We start from the raw sequence: 10,472 nt of genomic DNA, 5'->3' as shown, positions 1-10,472 counted from the left end.
CCAGCTCCAGGTTGAGCTGTTGTTCAGCATCTTAGCTGTAGAGGGCAGTGTCACTGGCCCTCATATGTGGGATCCGAACCGGGGCCCTTTGGCGTCCCAAGCCAGTTCTTAACCATCGCGCCACTCGGCCGGCCCTCTCTGATCTCTTAACATGGGGTGCCCCAGCATTTTTATCTTGGATCTCTTCTCTTCTCTTCCCAACCTACACTCATTTCTTGGTAGTATCATTCAGTTTCGTGTCTCTAAATTCCACCTAGAAGCTGAGGACTTCACTATGTATTCCCATTTTGGACTTCTTTGAATTCTAGCCCTGCATATCCAGTTGCCTACTCTATATCTCTATTTGGAAATCAAATAAACATCTCAACCTAAGATATGTAGAACTGAAACCCTGATAGTCCCTCCGAAACATGCTCAATCTGTAGTTTTCTTCCATCTCAGTTAATGGCAACTTCATCCTTGCAGCTGCTCAGACCCAAAGCCCTAAAGTCATGTTTGATCTCACGATTTCTTTCAAAACCTCACATCTAATCCTCCAGCAAATTCTGCTGGCTCTGCCTTCAGAATATATCCAGAACCTGACCAGGTCTCATAACTGACCATGACCACTCTCCAAGGTCTTTGCAACATACTTCTAATTACTCTCCTGTTTCCACCTTGTCTGCTTAGTCTCTCACTCCTAGTGAAAGCTCTAATCATTACAACGGGCTACCAGGCCCCACTGAGCTGATCTTTCTCACCTTCTAATGACTCTACTCCAGGCACAACAGCCCCTCCTGCTTTCTACACTATGTCAGGTATGCTTTCACCCTAGACCTCTGTCTGCTTTCTGTTTTCTTTTCCTGAATTTCAGTCTGTGTGATTATAACACCATGTGATTAGCCTTCAACTAAAGCAGCCTAACTGCAGCTGTGACATCACCCTTCATCGATCAACTCTTCTTCATAAACAATCTCACTGTACTGGTACAAGGACAAAGAGTTTCTCAGGCAAAGACTTTCTGGGAAATTCCCAGAGCAGTGAGTCTAGCTGAGAAAAACTTTAGGCCAAAGCCACCTGGTGCTGGTTCTAGGTCAGTGTCGGGAGTTTGTGTCTGGGACAGAGGTCTGCACAGATCAGGGAGGTCTTGCTGGTTATACAGGACCTCTGAAAGGCAGAGGCAGGTCATGGCTTTCTCGAAAGTGTGAGTCCAGGGGAGCCCAGGTCCTTTCCTGGCACCCGGAACCACCTCTGCTGGCTCAGCTTAGAGCTACACACCAGTCCATCAAGACAACTTTGGATTTGTCAGGGTTAAGCAGTGGTCTTTGGGATCAGGAAAGTGATCAGAACCCTGGACAGGCTCTGTCTCTGCAGCCTAGTCCACTTTAGGGAGGTAAGTGGGGAAATTTTATGTTTTTGGTTGTTTACCTTGATGGGACACATTATTATTAGACTAAAGGCCTTCTGAAGTATGTATGTACTAGGTCATTTTTTAGTGTTTTTTTTTAATTCTCTTTTCTATAACTTTTAATCATGAGTTAGATGTAAAGTAAGATGGTTTAATCTGCAATACCAAAGGTGGGCTAGAGAAGAGGTTGGAATCTAGCACACGAATGAAAATCAGCATGGCTTCTGACTGTAAAAGGGCAGCTGGGGTTGGCTCTGAAGGGGAAGGCTACCTGTTCTGCTTGTACAGCAGACTGGGTCCATGGGGCGCTCCTCACCTGACACTGGGACAGGGTTTCAGAGGCAGCACAGGCTGATAATGGGCTGGGACAGGGAACAAGGGAGGAAGACAGACTCCTGAAAGGCAAGGCAGAAGAGCCTCTCACCATCAGACTGAGGATCAGAACAAGGCTCCTATCCTCAAGGGGATGGGGAATAGTTAGGGTTAGTGGGTCAGAACAAAAGAATAGGCACCAAGGCAGAGGCTACCATGGGTCAGAGGAACGAAAGAGAATAACATCACTAATAGTTCATTTAACATGGATTTAATAGGAAATAATGATATTTCTCTGCCATCCAGAGTAAAATATCCCAAGTACAGGGAACAGATGAAGTAAGAATGTTTCTTTTGGTGTCTCCCATGTCTACTTTCAGAAACACCCTTTAGCCCCCCATTCAACCCTTATTGTACCCCCCTCTTATTCCTCTCTCTTTCCCAATCTCCTCTCTTCCTCCCTCCCTTTCTTCTTTAGATATTTATCGAGCACCCACCATGTGCCTAGGGTTTAAGAGAAAATTTCTTTTCTCATGGATCTTATATTCTAGCCAGGCAAACCATACTACAAACAAACATATAACTATTAAACATTATCAAGTGGTGAATAAAATAGGATATGAAAAGGTATATGCAGGGTGGCCAGGAAAGATCCATCTGCCAAGATGACATTTGAGCAGAGCCCTGGATGAAGTCAGGGAACAAACCATGCAGGCGTGTGGACCGAGACCAGGGTGGCCAAAGGCCGTGAGCTAGTAGTGTGTTTAGCTGTTTGAGAAAGAGCAAGGAGGATGGTGTGGGTGCAGCCAAGGCAGGAAGAGAAGGGAGTGGGAAGAGATGAAGTCAGAGGTAACTAAAGGCCATATCCTGTGGTAATAGCTAGCTGTATCTCATTCAGCTTGAGGAATTTGTCTTCCCAGGGAAAATTTTCTTAGTGGCTTCTCAAATACTACAGAAGCAGCCAAAGTTAAACGAACGATTCTGGAGTGTCCTTTCAATGTCTGGGGGAGAAACGCTTCATACTCCACCACTAATATCTGCCTTTCACAGCCTTACTTCCCTGCTCTTCTCTAAAAGTTATTTCCAGGCTGAGGATGTGGGGGTAGCAGGAGAAGAGGGGACTTTCTGCAGCAGGACAGAAAATATCAGACTGTGTTCTCTGGCAATGGGCCTCCTCCCACCCAACGGATGTGTCCAGGGAGGGCCGCAAGGCATGCGGGAAGTAGATGAAAAGGCAAATATGGCTTTGGTGTAGCTTCCCCTGCCCGCCTCAGGATGGGTCTCATTTTCCAGTGGTTCAAAACCTCTCAGGTGTCAACAGGTTCTTCTTCTTAAAACAAGGTTAAGTCTCAGGATTCTGTGAACATTAAAAAAAATGTGCTTACAGACTTTTGGTAAACTCATAGTTCCCGCTTGCCCTCTGGAACTTTCACCTTACATCTACAGGGTTGAATAGCCAAAAGCTTGTCAGCTCAATTTGAGTGTTGAAATGAATTATTGACCATTTTGTTTTTATACTGAGAACTGGGGAACCAAGGGGCCAAATGGCATTTTAAAACATATGCATTTAACATGTGGAAAGAGAGAACATTTCTAGTTCCAAATAGAGAAGTCATTGGCAGTATTTAATCAAAAAGGGGATAGAGTTCATGCTTTCTGTTCTTTCTTTCTTTCTTTCTTTCTTTCTTTCTTTCTTTCTTTCTTTCTTTCTTTCTTTCTTTCTTTCTTTCTTTCTTTTTCTTCTCTTTTTTTAAGGACTAAATAAATAGTTGACTAAAAGTTCTACTTTAGTGAAGATTTGAGGTTTTGTGAAAGGTAGGACCCATTGATCTCAGTACTTTGCTTGAAAAGAAACTTCTCATGCTAGAAGAAAAGCATTGAAAAGCAGATGAGGGGCCAACTGAGTGGCTCGTTGGTTAAGAGTTGGCTTGGGAGAGTGAGCTCTGAGCAGCAGGGTCACCGGTTCGGATCCCACATGGGCAAGTGATGCTGTGCCCTCTACAGCTAAGATGGTGAACAAGACCCGACCTGGAGATGGGCTCCCATGAGTTGCCGGCAATGGCGTAGGCTGCAGTGGGGCTGCAGTGGGCTGTCGTAAGCTACTGTGAGTGGCCGCAGCTAGCGTGAGCTGCCGTGAGTTGCTGTGAGCCGCTGTGAGAGGACATCCAATGGCCGGTGACCGATCTGCCTCACCCGGAAAGAGCGCAATGATAGCACCAACATGGGCCAGTGAAGCGATGTTCTCCACAACTAGACTGAAGAACAAAAGGACAGCAACTTGTCTGTTCCCCTCCCCCAATTCTCCAGCACTGTTCCCATCCCCCAATTCTCCAATAAAATCTTTAAAAAAAAAAAAGCAGGTTAAACCTGGGGTTTGTTATCCCCTCAATGGCAGAACTATTTTGATGGCTTCTCATGGCTTACAGGCAGAAAGGACAAAGTGAGCCACCAGTCCCACCAGTAGACATTTTTTTGATGATGGTTTGTAGTTTATCTTCCTGGGATCAAAGTATCAATTGTAATAGTCCAGTTTCATTTTAAGGAAGAAACAAAGAATCCTTCTTAAAGCCTAATTTAAGGGGTAAATTTACTTTGTTTCTGTGTTACTCAATTTTCTTACTGCCTTACCACCCCTTCAGCATCCTCTTCTGCTTAGATCATTTGCTAGAAAGGTAGAGATAGCTATAAACATGATTATAAAAAGAGAACCATGAAAGAGCATTTTTTAATTCATTTGTTTACTTGTTCAATAAGTATTTATTAGACACATACAATATGCTGGAGACATAGGAGTGAGCAAAAGCAGACACAATTTTTGATTTCACAGAGCTTAAAATTCAGCAGAGGTGTCATACATCAATGATATAATCATGAAAACTAATGTAAAATTACAATGGTTATAGCACTGCAAATGAGAGCTACATTGTGCCAATGTGAACATAGAAGAGTGACATTTGACTTGGTTCATTGGTTCAGGGAAGTCTTCCTCCAGAAAAGGACAATTGATTTCAGATCTGGAGGAGCAGAAAGAGTTAACCAGATGGTAAGGTTGGAAAGAGCATTTCATACAGGTGGAAGAGTATAGGCAAGGAACAGAGGCAGGATAAAAGTTAAAGAGTTGATACAAGACGAGCAAAGTGGACACTGCAAAAGAAAAGATCAGTGAACTCGAAGACGCAGCAATAGAAAGCATCCAAACTGAAGCTCAGAGAGAAAAATGTTGAAAAAAGTTAAAAGAACAGAGCCTCTATCATGTGTGAAACACTGATAAGTGCCCAACTGTACATGTAACTGGAGCCCCAGGAAAAGAGGAGAGAGATTGAGATAGAAAATCTTGAAGAAATAATAGTTAGATTTTTCTCAAATCTGATTAAAATATCAGCACAGAAATTGAAGAAGTCCACTGACCACCAAACCAGGGGGAAAAGGAAACCACATCTAGGAACATCATAACCAAATTGTTGACAAGTAAGGACAAAAAGAAAAACTTAAAAGTAACCAGAGAAGAAAAGCACATTAAGCCCAGAGGAACAGAGATAAGAATAACTCCAGACTTCTCAACAGAAACAGTGCAAGCTCAAGACTGGTATAACATGGGTAAAGTGCTAACAGAAAAACTCTCAACTCAGAATTCTATGCCCAGGAATAATATCTTCTAAAAGCGAAGGCAAAAATCACAAGTCTTTCATACTAACTGAAACGAAGAGAGTTCATTGCCCATAGGTATACAGAAATGTTTAAACAAAAAAGGTTCTTAAAGCTGAAAACAAAAAAAGATGCCAATGGAAGTACATGCTTACACAAAGGAATAAAGAGCACTGGAAATAAACATATTCATGTTAATGTAAGCCTTTTATTTCTTGTTTCTTAACTTACAATTTACAGACTTCTAGGTATGGAAAACAGTGGTGGCTGTTTGATTTGGAATCTTTCCATACAACTTAAAACAAAACAAAACAAAAAACCCAAATCCCCCTTAAACCCAAAACCTCATTAAAATAAATGAGAGAAAATAGAAAATAATACCATGATTTCAGCATTACTAAGAATCAGAAATTACTACAAGCTTCAAATTATTATCAATGAACCAAATTCCAACCATCTCAACCCCAGAGCAAGAAAGTCCAACTAAGTTAGAAAATACTGAACACAATTTGGAACTTGGTAGTTCACAATGCCAGCTACAGGGAAAGGAAGTGGGAGTGAGTGTGAAGTGGAGCCTTGGAGAAGCATTGCTTCTTGGGGAGAATAAGAGAGGAGTGCTGATATATCTTTTGGGAGCATAGCAGTAAAAGGAAAGAAGAAATAAAAGGATAAAATCAATGATCTTAAAAACAACAACGACAACACATTAACCCTTTTCCTTCTTCCCACACTCACTGTCAACATCTTGCATAAAAGCATTTGCACAGAAAAAAGGCAGAACTGATAGAAGATGCTGCCCTCACACTAGAAACCCTCTCCATCAAATGAATAGAAATAAGAAAAAAGAGATCATATCCAAACAAAGCTATTGTTTTAAAAAAATGTGAATCAAAATAATTCTGCTAAAGGAAATACCCTCTTCCCCCTCCAAACCCAGGAAACTGAGGAAAACTAAAGCAAAATACTCCAATAAAAGCTAATTATCATTAAAGAAGAATGTAGAGCTATGTTAAAAATAAAACACTTTGAATCAGAAATATAAACCTAACACAAATGGACCAAAAAATAAGAAATAAAATCAGAGTTGTTGAATTCTGGAAATATATAAGAAAACAGAATCATATAAGAAATGAAAACTAAATTACAAAGCCCAAGGGGGGAACACATTTAAATAAAAATTTAATCAAATACATTTTTAAAAAGCAGGAAAACAACCAAGAGAGTAAAAATAAGATAAAGAAGTAAAACAGGTCAGAGGAAAGTAATAGGAATGAAAGACAGACAAAGCACGTCCAATCGGAGTTCCTGAATGAGGGTATCAAAACAATGGATCGAACTAATACCTAAAATTATAACCCAAGAAAACTTTCCAGAAATAAATCATAAACTGAATCTATACAGTGAAGGGACCACTTGGTAAAACTGACGTGGAATGGTCATTTCAGAGATATATCCTAGTAAAATTGCTTGGCTTTAAAGAGAAAAGAAAAAAAATCTATAGGGCCTTATGATGAAAGCATGAAATAGCTTGAAAGGAAGAGAGGATTAGACTGGCATTACATTTCTCAAAAACAACATATAATGCAAGACAATAATGGAGTAGCATTTTCAAGAAACTAAGAAAATACAAACCAAGAGCTTTATATCCAGCCAAGCTATTTATTCTTCGAGTATCAAGGATGTAGAAAAACAGTTTTGAATATGCAAGAACTCAGAAATGCTGTGCACAGGTACTTTTCCTGACAAATCCATCTCACCTGCCAATGTTTTTGGGGTGTCAGATCTATGGCAGTGTGAAGGGCATATGCTGAAACCATTTCCTCACCCAGTAATCTCTGATTTCTTTTAGCTTCTTGATGATATTATACTAAGAGAATATGAACATCCCCTATAGCAAATGCTGCACTTCTAAAAAAGTGCACCTTAGAAAGCCGGGCTCCCTTGAAAACCAAGAGAATGGAACAGGAGAAGGCATTAAAAGGCAGATCTTCCAAAGAGGCTGGACGATTGCTCAAATTGGAGGACCCCAGGGACATCTCATGCTATGTTGGTCCTGGAACAAGACCCCTGAACTCAGTACTACAGTAAACTGAATTTCTTTTAGCCCTGCTGCCTGACATAGTGCAAGTCCCAGCCTTTGAGAACCTGTGGAGTTTCGTAGGTGAATTGGCATCCCTGACCCCGCTCTGCTGACATCACCCTGCTTCTTCCGGTTCTCTGGGCCCTCAGCTGGAGAGGACTCAGCGCACTTCGTGCAAACAGTGCTCTGCAGCCTGAGCTCCGAGGCCCCTGTGGAGTTTTGTCTTGCTCCCCCAAACCCAGACCACTGCGTCCTGCCTTTGCCTCCGCCCAGCTCTGATGGAGGCCCCACCAAGTGTGCCACAAAACAGACAGGCCCCAGAGATTGGGCAAGTGTCCCCGCACACACTGACTTTTGCGTCAGTGGCGCCCGCCCACGCCCCCTCCTCCCAGCATTTGCAATGTCTTGGAACTTACTAATGAATTAATATATCTTCCATATTCATGACCCTGGTGTTTTCACGGGCTCAAAGAAGCTTCTTTTGTCTATTTTTCAATTTGTGCTTCCACTGGGCGTTTTACCAGTACCCTGCTGTAGGCGATTACATTTACCGCCATCAGGAAGGCAGCCAGCCAGGGGGAAGGATGGGTCAGTACATTCCTGTCCTTGGGTTCTGCACAAACAGTACTTTGAAAGTAAATAATGAGCTTTAAAGAATGAACTTAGAGGGTAATTTCCAACCTCTCTCATGTCTCCTCGAATGCTACAGAGGTTGGCTATATTTATTGCATCTCTGGACATTATCTCTATATTACCTGCCTGGTTTCTGTTCGTTCAACCTATTTGAAAAGGAAATACATTGAGGGAGGCATCTGTGTGAGCGCCTAAGAACCCCAGCCTTAGTTTCAGGGCCTTCCCTATAGCAATGGTTTAAAAGATTCAATGAAAATTTGCTGAAAATGTTTTGAAACATGGAAGCATCAAGGACATTCTTTAAAAGGATCTATGCCAAACTGGCCTACATACTGGCTATTTTGTTTCTTTTCTAAGCTGCGTGGGAATGGGAGCCCCTGAGAGAGGGGTCCCAAACAGGGGGTGCTCCCCTAGCCCACATAGCAGCGAGGGGCGAGGGGCGAGGGGCGGGGGGCTGGGTGCTGGTCCTAGGAGGAGCCCCTGGGATCCTGGAGATAAGTGTCAGGAGAACAAAGGTCACTGCTGGGCAGAGCCCGGTTCAGGCAGGTTGAAGACAAGATACAGAAAAGGACAGCTGACTGTCTGCCGTAACGCCAAGGTCACACTCCGAAAACTGCCTGATGTAGTCCCAGCTGGCAGGAAGAGGCTCATATCATTTCTCTTTAAGAGAGGATGTTAATACACATCTAGTGACACAAGAGACATGACATCTGAAAGCTGCTGACTGGGTGCCACCTACCACGCTTTCCCTTGTATTAGACCCAAGCTGAGCATCCTCAGTGGATACCCACCACTCACTGCTACTGTCAGCCCCACACCAGGGCCAGGAGCCCAGCCTGGCAGGGTATCTGTGGCCCCCATGCTTCCAGCTGGAAAACTTAGGAGATTATGCCTTGTTGTTGTGCCAGTCTGAAGGGTGAGGACCCCGGAGGGCCCTGGAGGTTCCCATCATCTGGCTCTGACTCCAATAGCCCTTTTCTCCTGGGGCCAACATGTATGCCGCTGGTACCCAAGACCTTGCTGGCACCAACTGACAGGTCTTTTAGGAGGCACACAATATCAGCTGTGTGAGGTTTGCCTTCCTTTATTTTCTGGACCAATTTTCAAGCATAGAACTCCAGTTCATGAAAGGCTTGGCTCTGGCAGGGGCTGGCGACCTACAGCCTGTGGATTGCAGGCCAACCTGACCATGCCATTCATGTATATACTCGTATATTGTCTAGTGACTTCCTGCAAATGGTGGAGTTGAGTAACAGAGACTGAAAGGCCTACAAAGGCAAAAGTATTTAGTATCTGGCCCTTTGCAGAAACAGTTTGCTGGTCTCTGCTTTAGAGTCAGTCCATTTCTCCATTTGATTCTGATGAGCAAACCCAAGGTGGTCTGACTAGGCTGTGGTGATCCTTTAATTTGGGGGCATCAGTGTCTCCATCTTAAGCACTTAGTCAGTCCATGGAACTGGAATAGAAGCTCCTCACAACAGGGGATCTTGACTACTTGAGGGCCAGGATAAAATACAAATTAAAAAAACAACGTAATTCATGTTTGTGTTTCAAGTAAAATGAATTCAGTTACCAATACTGTTAAGCTGGTTACCAGGCACTTTTACGTGAATATGGTTGTGATCACATTTGGGCATATGTGATTTAGAACTTCCATGAAACAGGCCTGTTCCTTCAATCAGAGGTAGCCCAAACGATAAAACTGCAATCTTTCCATCTACAGTGGCTCAGGAGATACCAAACAACCAGTTAACCTTCTTTGTGTTTACCATGCCTGAACCTTGAGGCAAAAATCTAAATCCAAGTCATCGTAGGCAATTACCATTATCATGTCACAGTTTTCCAAAAGTCATGTGTTAGAAGAGGGTGATTAATATCTCAAAAGTCATCAGCCAATTCCTGTGTTAACAACAGTGGTCTGGGTCAATGCTTAAAACTGGCGTGGGAAGATGTTTTCAAACCCAACTCTGCCTTTGTGGTGATTTACATAACAACCTCCATATGGAGAATCACTGCAAATGTATGATTTTTTTCTTATGCTGATGAGGCATTTTACACTCTGGAGGAATATTCTGGAGCAAGGTGATTTGTTAAAGACGGGCGAAGTGGAGAAGAGAGACATTTTAATATTTTTATATTTATTAAATTTTTATATTTAGTTGGTCTTACCAGAAAGCCTTCATGTTCTTTTTCCCAAAGAGCATTTTAGCAATGAGCATATTTTAGAGTGCTAAAAAGTGACATGTTGATTAAATTATCTGTAAGTTATAAATCATACTGTTATAATATAACAACATCATTTTAGAGGTTAGTGGGATCTCAAAAGTCCTTCTATCACCAGGCAGATAGTCCCCTCTTTTACAGAAAAGGAAATAGAGCATCACAGAGGCTGTGTAACCAATTAAATTCCCACCA

This window comes from Hipposideros armiger, unplaced genomic scaffold (genome assembly GCF_001890085.2).
Source record: "Hipposideros armiger isolate ML-2016 unplaced genomic scaffold, ASM189008v1 scaffold_116, whole genome shotgun sequence".
Lineage (NCBI taxonomy): Eukaryota > Metazoa > Chordata > Mammalia > Chiroptera > Hipposideridae > Hipposideros > Hipposideros armiger.
The sequence above is the reverse complement of the archived record's forward strand: the minus strand, read 5'-3'. Positions refer to the sequence as shown.